The sequence below is a fragment of the Mytilus edulis genome, chromosome 2, assembly GCF_963676685.1.
Source record: "Mytilus edulis chromosome 2, xbMytEdul2.2, whole genome shotgun sequence".
In the NCBI taxonomy this organism is placed as follows: domain Eukaryota; kingdom Metazoa; phylum Mollusca; class Bivalvia; order Mytilida; family Mytilidae; genus Mytilus; species Mytilus edulis.
Window position 1 is genome coordinate 59,008,142 of NC_092345.1, and position 17,749 is coordinate 59,025,890.

A 17,749-nucleotide genomic window follows, 5' to 3' on the forward strand; every position below is an offset into this window, starting at 1 on the left:
CCAAGTAGGTTAAGTTACGGAACTTTTGAAATTGAGGTCAAAATTTTGAGGTTTGTCATCTTTCTAATTCATAAAAAAAGTAGTAGTTTTCAAGTCTTTAACAAAAAGTAGAACGAAATCTGCTTTTTCAAAAAGAAATAAATGAGGCCCCTCATGGGGGGGGGGGGGTCCTAGTAATCACATAATCACCATTTTTTTGCCAATATAATCACATAATCATTAAATATTTGCTTATCTTTAGTAATCAAATAATCATAAACTAAAAATACAGTCCTAGGTAATCAAATAATCATGAAATATTTGGCTTAATAATCAAATAATCATTAAAAAAACGGCCAAGTAATCACATAATCAAAAACCCCATGAGGGCCCTCATAAATTTACGCAAACGCATTTGTTATGAAAGATAAACGTTTAAATAACTTATACATTGTCTATTATACGTTTATCCTACTTTTTTTTAATTTTAGGAACTATTTGACAGGATTTCGAAAGTACGGAAAGCCATTTCACACAACACATAATTTCTAGTTGGAAAGTTGATAACAGGGAATGCTGTTTACACTTTATATTATCTAAAGAAATATAAAAATATATTTGCAAAAACCAACAAAGAGGAAGTCAACTAACGACAATAGCTTATAAGTAGATCTTAATTATGAACGGGTAATGTTTTAGGGAAATCTTTTGTAAAAGTAAACGCCAAACGGATGTTACATCAGACGACTACGGACTACAAACGACAGGCGCCAAATATTGTAAAAAGCTCACACTGACTGACCCTTAAGGCCAGGTTAGATATAATGGTTAATGTTTATTCTTAATTCACAATATTTGGAAGAAATCCTTTTGCGCCAAAAATGCGTCCTTTTGCGCCACATCTTTTGTTCTATAAATATAGCACATGCTACGTTTGCGATACCTGTTTTAAATATACACAGTATCATGGTTATCATTTGCACCAAAAATATAATACACCGGTACCGTTACGCCAATTAAAAGAAAAATTACTTTCCTCCTTTATCCAGGCTGTTTACAGGTCATCTTAAGTCATTTAAAGAATACTTTAAAACATAAAACTATGTACAGTCGGACAACATATATATTATATAAACAGGGGAATTTGAAACTAATTCCACACACAGAGTCTCTGCGGCTGAGTTCGCATTCTGCATATTTCTCATACTTGTTATATGATGTCTGCATCTTACTGCTGCTGCATGGGTACTAAATGTACTATATACGTTAAACATTTAGGTTAGAGACTATAGGTGAATGGACTGTCTTCTCAAAAGGTTTTCATCATACCAAGTTATTAGCAGTTAGTGCTTTAATTGGTACTGGTGTGGTTATGCGGACACATTTTCCTGTTGACAAAATATGTCATTGAACTTGAAAACATTTTGGTAATACGTCATTTGGGTGTCTAATCGCCAATAATGGCACAGCTCATTATTTTTTTTTAATTTCGCTCTCAGTCTTGGTTCGATGTCGATTGCGTAATTCTATTCAAATTGATATATAACTTTAAACAAACTTTTCGGTAATCATATATACCTAACATTTTACAATCAAAGGAAACAGGTACGACATTTAATCAAAGTCACGGAAAATTGAAATCAAATTTGTTCTGTTGAGTTAATGTTTATTTTGTTTTCTTTAATGACGACCTATTGACTACTACAATTAAAAAAAAACCTGTATGTTTTGAGTATTTGCCGTCTTTTAACACGACCAAAACCATCATAAGGGAGTTTTATTATGCTCACATTGCGTTCTTAATAAAAGGCAAAGAGAGAAATTTTGACAAAATTTTTACAAGTTTTAATTTTCTTCTCATTTTTTATAAGGCCAACTGAGCTTTTTGCGTAAACCCCTGAGGGTTTACGCAGTATATATTGGACGAGTGATGTAGTCTTTCGGAACACCGGATGTTAGTCGGAACACTTCTGGTCTTTCTATGACCACCTTTCAAATACATGCGCAATAGCTATGACCACCTTAGCCTGGGGTCCTGGCTAATCTTGTCAGTATACGACCTTACGACGCGCAGCTAGATTGGGCCGGATGCCAGGCTATGACCACCTTTCAAATGCATGCGCAATAGCTTACAAATCTGTTGAATATGCGTTAGCATCTTAAGTTGCTATAGAGATATTTTACGTATGATCTGAAATTTATTATGATATAATATTTTCTTGCACACGATTACAAGCTGCTAATATTAACCTACATGCGTAGTATTTTAATTAGTCAAACGATGTAACCAGCTGTGTTTAGATATGAGATAAGATTTCATGTAAACAATGCGCTTTATATTCTGAACGAGAATAATTAAAAATAAAATCTTTAGAAAGAGTTTTAGTAGCATTTTATTTTAGATTTTACGTTTAGTGAAGATGTACATGTTGTAAAAAGCAAGCTATTTATTTTTTTATACTGATATTAAAGGGAAGTCTTTCTTGCATATGATTAAATTACAGTTATTTTTTTTGGTTAAATATTGCAACTTTAATAAAAAAAGAAAAATGGTTATTAAAAATAAAATTAAATAGATATTGAATATGAAAAAATAAAATATTTTGAACGAGAACAATTAAAAATAATATCTTTAAAAAAAGTTTTAGCACTTTTTGAAATTTTACGTCTAGGATAGACCAAGGACATGGAAATATAATCATAAATACGTGCCTCAAATAGGTGTAAAAACGAGGATTTAAAAAAAATCGTTTATTGAAAATAACGTTAAAATTAATTATAAAAGTTATGTCCGTATTTATTTTCATTAATATTGCAAATTTAAAGTTATTTTCTTTGTTTAAATATTGCAACATTATTTACTTTTTTTAATAACCTCTGAATCCTTTTCGTCATTAAAATGCGACTGATAAGTATAGATATTCAATATGAAGGGGGAAAAAATAACCGTGACTGAAATCTAAATCTAAAATTTATTTTAAAAAGATACACATTTGACCATGCAGATGTAAGAAATGATACTTCAAGCAATAAAACAACGAATTAAATGTGCCACTTTAATTACGACTGATAACCTAAAAATGAATCATGCATGCATTTTTAGCAGACTTAACCAGGTCGGCGATAAGATATCGAATATAAAAAAAGAAGATATCGGGTTTGGTGTCAATGAGACAACTATCTGCAAGAAACCAAAATAACACAGAAATACAAACTATGGGTCACCGTACGGCCTTCAACAACAGGCAAAGCACGTACCGCATAGTCGGCTATAAAAGGCCCCGAAATGACAATGTAAAACAATCAGTCAAAAAAGAAAATTAACAAAGTCCGTATCATCGTATGCGTAACTTAGTTGCTCACCAGAGGAACTTTACGCAAGCGTTTAAACACGCGTTCCATAAGTTTGAAGTACGTCGAAATGCAAAGGTATACGCTTGGTGAACGCTTTTACTTCAGGAAAATTTTAATGGAAAATAAAAAAATCATTCAGCTCAAACGTTTGTCAAACGTATATACATGTGCCTGTAAACTGCACGCACATACTATACACGCTACACGAGCGTTGAAAACGCTACAGATAAGTTTTAGACACGTTAAGGGCACATTGCATACAAAAATACTCGCCTTAAAGCTTTCATTTAGGAAAAGAAGTCCGATACGAGTAAAACTTCATCAAACCTACAGAAGATATTACACCCTCTCTAACCATGCAACATGGGACTAGACATAGAAGTACAGGAACTACTTACATTAGTTTGAGCTGTACAAGATCTACAAAAATATCCCGTCTGCCTCAAAGGTGCATATAGGATCGACCATGGTCCAGCACTAATGATACAAATACCAACCAGAGTTACAATGACGTGGTAGTAAGTCTTTAAAGGCCACCGAGCGGCCTCCAAAAATGAAAAAAAAACTACTATTTAGTCGGCTATTAAATGCCCCGACCATTAAGATTTAAAAACAAAAATCAAACAAAACTAAACAGCCTTATTGATAACAAAATAATTTACGAAAACAACTTGACCGACATGAATTATGAACAACAACCACTGTACTACATGTTTCTGGCTTTAGAATGGACATTGGCACATAAACAATGTGGTGGCCATAAACCCAACCCTCCCAAATGAACCAAACCTTAAGGACAACACATCGCAAGAAAAAAGGTAGGCACTTAAAGTTAACCATCGAGAGACGTTAACCACCGAGAGTCGGTTTTTAGACCCGCCCAGTGCACCTAAGCACGCCTACTTTTGGAGCTCTTTAGTATGAAGATAAGAAAAATATACGAAATTACGGAACTATGTACCCTGTTTTATCCTTGTTGTTGGTGTTTCTTGCGCATGCGCACAAAGCACGGTGATAGTTACGGTTACTGACTCAGTAGTCTGTTTCCCGGCCGTTATTGAAATTCTTGACAATACTTGTATATTCTGTATATACTGAATGTTTTACGGAGGGGACCAACCTACTGACTCAGGAACCTTGTATATTATATACCTCGGTTTACAGACGTTTAATAAACTGGATCCCTGTTGTGTTCACTTATCGATACACTACGATGGAATTACGGACCAGTTTAACATAAACATGGTAAATAGATAGACAGCTGATAATCATAATTGATTAAGAAATAACCTGGAAGAAGAAATGAGTTAACTATTGATTATAACAGAGACGAGAATGCCATCGTGTTTGTTCTGCTAAAAAAAGCAGGAACATTGGAGTTTATGGTTAGATTTTAAATATTTATTGTCTCCAAACTGGGTAAATTTGATATGGTAACACCCCCCCCCCCTTTTTTTAAATAACTCGAGAACAACACATCGCGCTCGCTTAACAAAGTAACAATAAGAAATAATTATTGTTAGTTTCAAGAATAATTAATAGTCAAAACTTATCCCCTCCCCGACATCAAAGGAAGTTAAATGTATTATCCCAAAATTAGACCAAATTATTATGATATAAGGACGTCTTGACAGGCTATTATTTTATTTTGTTTTGTTGGTTTTTTTTTGCTTTGACGTCTTCCTCCTGTATGAAAAAAACATAATAGACCCCCCCCCTTTTTTTCCCCATAATATAGATTTTTAAAAAGTCATAATTATTTGGACTACCCCTGAATATATTTCAGATAGACTCTTCTCTAAAAAAATGTAAACATGATTTGAGAGAAATCTTTGGAATAGTTTTTTAAATGATTTAATTATTATGTCATGTATATAATTAACATTAACATAGTTATAAACTGAGACTACTAGTATAACACATAGTGTTATAGTAGTCTCAGCTATAAACTTTTCATTGTATTGACCAATATGACTAACTCATATGCTCTTTCCCACAAATGTCACAATATCAATATATTACAGTAAAACTGATAGTTTGATGAGATTGTTTAAGATTATTGACCTCAGGTCAGCCTAAACTGAGTTTAAAACTGTAATTTATTCATTAAAACAGTTCAAGACATGTACCTTCTGAAATGTGATTGCATCAAAATTAAACCTAAGGCATAACATACTTAGTGTGCAGGAAGTGCCACCAAATAAATACTGATTTGTAAAATTAGATGATGATATTTGTGAAGTCAAAGATATTATAGCTAGTTATAACTGGTTTTAGATATAAATCTGAGTAAAAGGTTGATTTATATGTGCTCTTTCATGTTTAGATTATAATTTAAATTTAATCTTTTGAAGTTTTTCTTATAATATTAAGACATTAAAATCACAATTATTTATTTATACACAAAAAATAATTTTTGTCCTTTTTTAGTTGAATGACTGTACACAAACATTATACACACATAATTTTGATAATTCTGTAATGTTTTTTTTCTATAGCCCCAGAATGTGACAAAAGACTTATTAATCCAGATTTACAAAAAATAGAAATAGTTCAGCTACCATAAGACTGCTATGACAAAAATTCTGCAGTTTCCAGAATTTGAGGTAGAGTATAGTTAGGAATAGTTTGATTATGCAGATGCTTAGTTTGCCATAAACAATTATGCCCTTGATACAAAAGCAGAGGAAACAAAAAAGTATGACAATAGTTGAAAAAAGTAATCATTATTACCTAGTCATATACTGTAAATAGAAAAAGAGAAAAGCACTGGTTATGATTTGGTATTTTTAATAGCATTATCATTTGTCCATAACTTGGAATATATACTGGATTGAGCTTGACATTTATTTAATATCATTGACACATGGTTGCAAGAAATGAAAGATGGTAATTTAAACCTAGCAATTTTATTAAGATTTAAAAAAAGTTTTTGATTTGGTAGAATATGACTTTCTTTGTTTAAAGCTCGACATGTATGGATTTAGTGAGACTACTGTTAGTTTTTTTAAGTCGTACCTGAATAACAAAAGGTATACATTTGTAATGTTAACTCTGAACAACAACATGTAAAATTTGGTGTTCCCAAATGTTCTATACCTTGTCCTCTATTGTTTGTGCTATTTATAAATGACATTCCCTTATGCATTAAAAATTGTGAAACAGACCTATATCGTTGTATATGCTGATGACACCACTATTCATAAATCAGGGGGAAACATCTAGAAAATATAAATGATGATGTTCAAGAAGATTTATACAGGGTTGAAGAGTGGTGTAAAATGAATAACATGTTCATAGATGTAAATGAAACAAAATGTTTGATTACTGGAACAAAGCAGAAACTATTCAGACTTTTCAACCAAACTTGATAATAAATTAAAGTATTACAAAATTCTTCATGTTAAAATATATTATTTTAAAAATTGACAGCCCACTAAGTAACTGGAGAAATAAAAATGACCAAGGTTGTGCTAATATATAATCCAGAATATACCATCTTTCTTAAATACATTTTTTTTTATATAACTGCAAGAAAACATAATACAATGGGTGTTCTGCCCCTAATTGACTACTGTTGTATTATTTGGGATGAATGTAAAAATTGAGGGATAACAAGAATTTTAAAAATCCAAAAAAAGGGCAGCATGATAAATTCTAGATGCAGATCCGTTATCCCTCTTAGTATATAGGAGCACTATATTCTATGTTAACCTCCGACAGTAGGTATAAACAAATACTGTTGATAGACGGTATATAGGAGCACTATATTCCATGTTAACCACCGACGGTAGGTATAGACAAATACTGGTGATAGACAGTATATAGGAGCACTATATACTATGTTAACCACTGACGGTAGGTATAGCCAAATACTGTTGATAGACGGTATATAGGAGCACTATATCTTATGTTAACCGCCGACGGTAGGTATAGACAAATACTGGTGATAGACGGTATATAAGAGCAATATATTGTATGTTAACCACCGACGGTAGGTATAAACAAATACTGTTGATAGACGGTATATAGGAGCACTATATTGTATCTTAACCACCGACGGTAGGTATAGACAAATACTGTTGATGGACGGTGCAAAGGAGTACTATATCGTATGTTAACCACTGACGGTAGGTATAGACAAATTTTGTTGATAGACAGTATATAGGAGCACTATATTGTATATTAACTACCAACAGTAGGTATAGATTAATACTGTTGATAGACGGTATATAGGAGCACTGTATTGTATGTTAACCACCGACGGTAGGTATAGACAAATACTGTTGATAGACGGTATATAGGAGCACTATATTGTATGTTAACTACCGACAGTAGGTATAGAAAAATACTGTTCATTGACGGTATATAGGAGCACTATATTGTATGTTAACTACCGACAGTAGGTATAGACAGATACTGTTGATAGACGGTATATAGGAGCACTATATTGTATGTTAACCACCGACGGTAGATATAGACAAATACTGTTGATAGATGGTATATAGGAGCACTATATTGTATGTTAACTACCGACGGTAGGTATAGACAAGTACTGTTGATAGACGGTATATAGGAGCACTATATTGTATGTTAACTACCTACGGTAGGTATAGACAAATACTGTTGATAGACGGTATATGGGAGCATTATATTGTATGTTAACTACCGACAGAAGGTATAGACAAATACTGTTGATAGACGGTATATAGGAGCACTATATATTATGTTAACCACCAACGGTAGGTATAGAGAAATACTGGTGATAGACGGTATATAGAAACACTATATTGTATGTTAACTACCGACAGAAGGTATAGACAAATACTGTTGATAAACGGTATATGGGAGCATTATATTGTATGTTACAGTTAACTACCGACGGTAGGTATAGAGAAATACTGTTGATAGACGGTATATAGAAACACTATATTGTATGTTAACTACCGACAGAAGGTATAGACAAATACTGTTGATAAACGGTATATGGGAGCATTATATTGTATGTTAACTACCGACGGTAGGTATAGACATATACTGTTGATAGATGGTATATAGGAGCACTATATTGTATGTTAACTACCGACAGTAGGTATAGACAAATACTGTTGATAGACAATATATGGGAGCACTATATTGTATGTTAACCACCGACGGTAGGTATAGACAAATACTGGTGATAGACGGTATATAGGAGCACTATATTGTATGTTAACCACTGACAGTAGGTATAGACAAATACTGTTGATAAACGGTATATGGGAGCATTATATTGTATGTTAACTACCGACGGTAGGTATAGAGAAATACTGTTGATAGACGGTATATAGAAACACTATATTGTATGTTAACTACCGACAGAAGGTATAGACAAATACTGTTGATAAACGGTATATGGGAGCATTATATTGTATGTTAACTACCGACGGTAGGTATAGACATATACTGTTGATAGACGGTATATAGGAGCACTATATATTATGTTAACCACCAACGGTAGGTATAGAGAAATACTGGTGATAGACAGTATATAGGAGCAACTACCGACAGTAGGTATAGACAAATACTGTTGATAGACGGTATCAAAGATCACTATATTGTATGTTAACCAGCGACGGTAGGTATAGACAAATACTGTTGATAAACGGTATATAGGAGTACTATATTGTATGTTAACTACCGACAGTAGGTATAGACAAATACTGTTGATAGACGGTATATAGGAGCACTATATTGTATGTTAACCACCGACGGTAGGTATAGACAAATACTGTTGATAGATGGTATATAGGAGTACTATATTGTATGTTAACTACCGACGGTAGGTATAGACAAAATTAATACTGTTGATAGACAGTATATAAGAGCACTATATTGTATGTTAACTACCGACAGTAGGTATAGACACATACTGTTGATACACGGTATATAGGAGCACTATATTGTATGTTAACTACCGACGGTAGGTATACACATATACTGTTGATAGATGGTATATACGAGCACTATATTGTATGTTAACTACCGACAGTAGGTATAGACAAATACTGTTGATAGACGGTTTATGGGAGCACTATAGATTTAGATTTAGATTTTATTTTATTTAAAGTGCAACCTGATACAATATACATGAAATTACAATTACATTTCAATACATTAGCTGTAGTATACCATATCAGCCAGCCTTTAGAGGCTTATGAAGCACTAACAATATTCATTGTATGTTAACCACCGACGGTAGGTATAGACAAATACTGTTGATAGACGGTATATAGGAGCACTATATTGTATGTTAACCACCGACGGTAGGTATAGACAAATACTGTTGATAGACGGTATATAGGAGCACTATATTGTATGTTAACTACCGACGGTAGATATAGACAAATACTGTTGATAGACGGTATATAGGAGCACTATATTGTATGTTAACTACCGACAGTAGGTATAGACAAATACTGTTGATAGATGGTATATAGGAGCACTATATTGTATGTGAACTACCGACAGTAGGTATAGACAAATACTGTTGATAGACGGTATATAGGAGCACTATATTGTATGTTAACCACCGACGGTAGGTATAGACAAATACTGTTGATAGATGGTATATAGGAGCACTATATTGTATGTTAACTACCGACGGTAGGTATAGACAAATACTGTTGATAGACGGTATATAGGAGCACTATATTGTATGTTAACTACCGACAGTAGGTATAGACAAATACTGTTGATAGATGGTATATAGGAGCACTATATTGTATGTTAACTACCGACAGTAGGTATAGACAAATACTGTTGATAGACGGTATATAGGAGCACTATATTGTATGTTAACCACCGACGGTAGGTATAGACAAATACTGTTGATAGATGGTATATAGGAGCACTATATTGTATGTTAACTACCGACGGTAGGTATAGACAAATACTGTTGATAGACAGTATATAGGAGCACTATATTGTATGTTAACTACCGACAGTAGGTATAGACACACACTGTTGATACACGGTATATAGGAGCACTATATTGTATGTTAACTACCGACGGTAGGTATAGACAAATACTGTTGATAGACGGTATATGGGAGCTCTATATTGTATGTTAACCACCGACGGTAGGTATAGATATATACTGTTGATAGATGGTATATACGAGCACTTTATTGTATGTTAACTACCGACGGTAGGTATAAACAAATACTGTTGATAGACGGTATATGGGAGCACTATATTGTATGTTAACCACCGACGGTAGGTATAGACAAATACTGTTGATAGACGGTATATAGGAGCACTATATTGTATGTTAACTACCGACGGTAGATATAGACAAATACTGTTGATAGACGGTATATAGGAGCACTATATTGTATGTTAACTACCGACGGTAGGTATAGACAAATACTGTTGATAGATGGTATATAGGAGCACTATATTGTATGTTAACTACCGACAGTAGGTATAGACAAATACTGTTGATAGACGGTATATAGGAGCACTATATTGTATGTTAACTACCTACGGTAGGTATAGACAAATACTGTTGATAGACGGTATATGGGAGCATTATATTGTATGTTAACTACCGACAGAAGGTATAGACAAATACTGTTGATAGACGGTATATAGGAGCACTATATATTATGTTAACCACCAACGGTAGGTATAGAGAAATACTGGTGATAGACGGTATATAGAAACACTATATTGTATGTTAACTACCGACAGAAGGTATAGACAAATACTGTTGATAAACGGTATATGGGAGCATTATATTGTATGTTAACTACCGACGGTAGGTATAGAGAAATACTGTTGATAGACGGTATATAGAAACACTATATTGTATGTTAACTACCGACAGAAGGTATAGACAAATACTGTTGATAAACGGTATATGGGAGCATTATATTGTATGTTAACTACCGACGGTAGGTATAGACATATACTGTTGATAGATGGTATATAGGAGCACTATATTGTATGTTAACTACCGACAGTAGGTATAGACAAATACTGTTGATAGACAATATATGGGAGCACTATATTGTATGTTAACCACCGACGGTAGGTATAGACAAATACTGGTGATAGACGGTATATAGGAGCACTATATTGTATGTTAACCACTGACGGTAGGTATAGCCAAATACTGTTGATAGACGGTATATAGGAGCACTATATATTATGTTAACCACCAACGGTAGGTATAGAGAAATACTGGTGATAGACAGTATATAGGAGCAACTACCGACAGTAGGTATAGACAAATACTGTTGATAGACGGTATCAAAGAGCACTATATTGTATGTTAACCAGCGACGGTAGGTATAGACAAATACTGTTGATAAACGGTATATAGGAGTACTATATTGTATGTTAACTACCGACAGTAGGTATAGACAAATACTGTTGATAGACGGTATATAGGAGCACTATATTGTATGTTAACCACCGACGGTAGGTATAGACAAATACTGTTGATAGATGGTATATAGGAGTACTATATTGTATGTTAACTACCGACGGTAGGTATAGACAAAATTAATACTGTTGATAGACAGTATATAGGAGCACTATATTGTATGTTAACTACCGACAGTAGGTATAGACACATACTGTTGATACACGGTATATAGGAGCACTATATTGTATGTTAACTACCGACGGTAGGTATACACATATACTGTTGATAGATGGTATATACGAGCACTATATTGTATGTTAACTACCGACAGTAGGTATAGACAAATACTGTTGATAGACGGTTTATGGGAGCACTATAGATTTAGATTTAGATTTTATTTTATTTAAAGTGCAACCTGATACAATATACATGAAATTACAATTACATTTCAATACATTAGCTGTAGTATACCATATCAGCCAGCCTTTAGAGGCTTATGAAGCACTAACAATATTCATTGTATGTTAACCACCGACGGTAGGTATAGACAACTACTGTTGATAGACGGTATATAGGAGCACTATATTGTATGTTAACCACCGACGGTAGATATAGACAAATACTGTTGATAGACGGTATATAGGAGCACTATATTGTATGTTAACTACCGACAGTAGGTATAGACAAATACTGTTGATAGATGGTATATAGGAGCACTATATTGTATGTTAACTACCGACAGTAGGTATAGACAAATACTGTTGATAGACGGTATATAGGAGCACTATATTGTATGTTAACTACCTACGGTAGGTATAGACAAATACTGTTGATAGACGGTATATGGGAGCATTATATTGTATGTTAACTACCGACAGAAGGTATAGACAAATACTGTTGATAGACGGTATATAGGAGCACTATATATTATGTTAACCACCAACGGTAGGTATAGAGAAATACTGGTGATAGACGGTATATAGAAACACTATATTGTATGTTAACTACCGACAGAAGGTATAGACAAATACTGTTGATAAACGGTATATGGGAGCATTATATTGTATGTTAACTACCGACGGTAGGTATAGAGAAATACTGTTGATAGACGGTATATAGAAACACTATATTGTATGTTAACTACCGACAGAAGGTATAGACAAATACTGTTGATAAACGGTATATGGGAGCATTATATTGTATGTTAACTACCGACGGTAGGTATAGACATATACTGTTGATAGATGGTATATAGGAGCACTATATTGTATGTTAACTACCGACAGTAGGTATAGACAAATACTGTTGATAGACAATATATGGGAGCACTATATTGTATGTTAACCACCGACGGTAGGTATAGACAAATACTGGTGATAGACGGTATATAGGAGCACTATATTGTATGTTAACCACTGACGGTAGGTATAGCCAAATACTGTTGATAGACGGTATATAGGAGCACTATATATTATGTTAACCACCAACGGTAGGTATAGAGAAATACTGGTGATAGACAGTATATAGGAGCAACTACCGACAGTAGGTATAGACAAATACTGTTGATAGACGGTATCAAAGAGCACTATATTGTATGTTAACCAGCGACGGTAGGTATAGACAAATACTGTTGATAAACGGTATATAGGAGTACTATATTGTATGTTAACTACCGACAGTAGGTATAGACAAATACTGTTGATAGACGGTATATAGGAGCACTATATTGTATGTTAACCACCGACGGTAGGTATAGACAAATACTGTTGATAGATGGTATATAGGAGTACTATATTGTATGTTAACTACCGACGGTAGGTATAGACAAAATTAATACTGTTGATAGACAGTATATAGGAGCACTATATTGTATGTTAACTACCGACAGTAGGTATAGACACATACTGTTGATACACGGTATATAGGAGCACTATATTGTATGTTAACTACCGACGGTAGGTATACACATATACTGTTGATAGATGGTATATACGAGCACTATATTGTATGTTAACTACCGACAGTAGGTATAGACAAATACTGTTGATAGACGGTTTATGGGAGCACTATAGATTTAGATTTAGATTTTATTTTATTTAAAGTGCAACCTGATACAATATACATGAAATTACAATTACATTTCAATACATTAGCTGTAGTATACCATATCAGCCAGCCTTTAGAGGCTTATGAAGCACTAACAATATTCATTGTATGTTAACCACCGACGGTAGGTATAGACAAATACTGTTGATAGACGGTATATAGGAGCACTATATTGTATGTTAACCACCGACGGTAGGTATAGACAAATACTGTTGATAGACGGTATATAGGAGCACTATATTGTATGTTAACTACCGACGGTAGATATAGACAAATACTGTTGATAGACGGTATATAGGAGCACTATATTGTATGTTAACTACCGACAGTAGGTATAGACAAATACTGTTGATAGATGGTATATAGGAGCACTATATTGTATGTTAACTACCGACAGTAGGTATAGACAAATACTGTTGATAGACGGTATATAGGAGCACTATATTGTATGTTAACCACCGACGGTAGGTATAGACAAATACTGTTGATAGATGGTATATAGGAGCACTATATTGTATGTTAACTACCGACGGTAGGTATAGACAAATACTGTTGATAGACGGTATATAGGAGCACTATATTGTATGTTAACTACCGACAGTAGGTATAGACAAATACTGTTGATAGATGGTATATAGGAGTACTATATTGTATGTTAACTACCGACAGTAGGTATAGACAAATACTGTTGATAGACGGTATATAGGAGCACTATATTGTATGTTAACCACCGACGGTAGGTATAGACAAATACTGTTGATAGATGGTATATAGGAGCACTATATTGTATGTTAACTACCGACGGTAGGTATAGACAAATACTGTTGATAGACAGTATATAGGAGCACTATATTGTATGTTAACTACCGACAGTAGGTATAGACACACACTGTTGATACACGGTATATAGGAGCACTATATTGTATGTTAACTACCGACGGTAGGTATAGACAAATACTGTTGATAGACGTTATATGGGAGCTCTATATTGTATGTTAACCACCGACGGTAGGTATAGACATATACTGTTGATAGATGGTATATACGAGCACTTTATTGTATGTTAACTACCGACGGTAGGTATAGACAAATACTGTTGATAGACGGTATATGGGAGCACTATATTGTATGTTAACCACCGACGGTAGGTATAGACAAATACTGTTGATAGACGGTATATAGGAGCACTATATTGTATGTTAACTACCGACGGTAGATATAGACAAATACTGTTGATAGACGGTATATAGGAGCACTATATTGTATGTTAACTACCGACAGTAGGTATAGACAAATACTGTTGATAGATGGTATATAGGAGCACTATATTGTATGTTAACTACCGACAGTAGGTATAGACAAATACTGTTGATAGACGGTATATAGGAGCACTATATTGTATGTTAACCACCGACGGTAGGTATAGACAAATACTGTTGATAGATGGTATATAGGAGCACTATATTGTATGTTAACTACCGACGGTAGGTATAGACAAATACTGTTGATAGACGGTATATAGGAGCACTATATTGTATGTTAACTACCGACAGTAGGTATAGACAAATACTGTTGATAGACGGTATATAGGAGCACTATATTGTATGTTAACTACCGACAGTAGGTATAGACAAATACTGTTGATAGACGGTATATAGGAGCACTATATTGTATGTTAACCACCGACGGTAGGTATAGACAAATACTGTTGATAGATGGTATATAGGAGCACTATATTGTATGTTAACTACCGACGGTAGGTATAGACAAATACTGTTGATAGACAGTATATAGGAGCACTATATTGTATGTTAACTACCGACAGTAGGTATAGACACACACTGTTGATACACGGTATATAGGAGCACTATATTGTATGTTAACTACCGACGGTAGGTATAGACAAATACTGTTGATAGACGGTATATGGGAGCACTATATTGTATGTTAACCACCGACGGTAGGTATAGACATATACTGTTGATAGATGGTATATACGAGCACTTTATTGTATGTTAACTACCGACGGTAGGTATAGACAAATACTGTTGATAGACGGTATATGGGAGCACTATATTGTATGTTAACCACCGACAGTAGGTATAGACAAATACTGGTGATAGACGGTATATAGGAGCACTATATTGTATGTTAACTACCGACGGTAGGTATAGACAAATACTGTTGATAGACAGTATATAGGAGCACTATATTGTATGTTAACTACCGACAGTAGGTATAGACACACACTGTTGATACACGGTATATAGGAGCACTATATTGTATGTTAACTACCGACGGTAGGTATAGACAAATACTGTTGATAGACGGTATATGGGAGCACTATATTGTATGTTAACCACCGACGGTAGGTATAGACATATACTGTTGATAGATTGTATATAGGAGCACTATATTGTATGTTAACTACCGACAGTAGGTATAGACAAATACTGTTGATAGACGGTTTATGGGAGCACTATATTGTATGTTAACCACCGACGGTAGGTATAGACAAATACTGTTGATAGACGGTATATGGGAGCACTATATTGTATGTTAACCACCGACGGTAGGTATAGACATATACTGTTGATAGATGGTATATAGGAGCACTATATTGTATGTTAACTACCGACAGTAGGTATAGACAAATACTGTTGATAGACGGTTTATGGGAGCACTATATTGTATGATAACCACCGACGGTAGGTATAGACAAATACTGTTGATAGACGGTATATAGGAGCACTTTATTGCATGTTAACCACCGACGGTAGGTATAGACAAATACTGTTGATGGACGGTGCAAAGGAGTACTATATCGTATGTTAACCACTGACGGTAGGTATAGACAAATTTTGTTGATAGACGGTATATAGGAGGACTGTATTGTATGTTAACCACCGACGGTAGGTATAGACAAATACTGTTGATATACGGTATATAGGAGTATTGTATTTTATGTCAAACATCGACGATAGGTATGGACAAAATCCGACAAATACTGTATACAGACAGTGTACAGAAGTACTGTATTGTATGGTAAACACTGACGGTTGGTATGGACAATTTCTGTATCATGCATCAATTGTAAATAAAAGTATCATATGAGTGACACAGGCTCATTGAAGCCTCTAGTTTTGATATTATTAATGTGGAGATCTGGTCTAATTTATCATTTTCTCTATTACATGCATGATAACTGCAACAATTGAATTGAAATAAAAGTGATAATATTTCTGTTGTAGGTTATCAAGATTTAGTGTTTCCATACAAGTGACAAAGATTGAACAACAAAAACATCTCAAACTTTACAGGACAGAGTAGACTTTTTCACTGTGCTTAGTTTTGTCTTTATGTCTAAATTATGATACCTTTAAAAAAACCAATAAAATATGGAATAACATTTATTTCTATCTTATAAAGTGGAGTGAAGAAGTTAGGGGTCATTGAAAACATAAGAATATATTGCTATCATATATGCAGATCAGCAGCCCATACATTTGCTATAGCACATAAATATGGGACCAATAATTTCAAGTTGCCTTTTAAAAAGGACCTTATTAATGTTATGCGAGATACCACCAAAGACCACTAGGTGTTGATCAAATGATATTGTAAATAAGAGGGTTGTCCAAAATATTTCCAACAGCTGTTTGATATACACTACCTTAATCAAACCACAATGGTAAAAAAACAGTTTTGGTCAGTCTTAAAAGAGGCAAATATAATTTAGAAAAAGTGCAAGCTGTTGATAAAAACTACAAATAACTTCCAGTCCTAAATGTGGGTGGAGATTACCATTTAGCACAAATGAGTTTCTGGACTAAAGAAAGTAATTTCGGCACAAACCGATTATACCCTTTCAAAAACTATGTGTAGTCCCTTTTATAA

General features: G+C 34.0%; 1 long non-coding RNA gene across 1 annotated transcript; it reads left to right on the forward strand.

Moving 5' to 3' along the window:
- The first annotated feature begins 4,418 nt into the window (after nucleotides 1-4,418).
- Nucleotides 4,419-17,265, forward strand: LOC139512530 (uncharacterized). Its single transcript, XR_011662297.1, has 3 exons — nucleotides 4,419-4,718; nucleotides 5,832-5,939; nucleotides 17,104-17,265. It is a non-coding gene; the product is annotated as an uncharacterized lncRNA (long non-coding RNA).
- The last annotated feature ends 484 nt before the right edge of the window (nucleotides 17,266-17,749 follow it).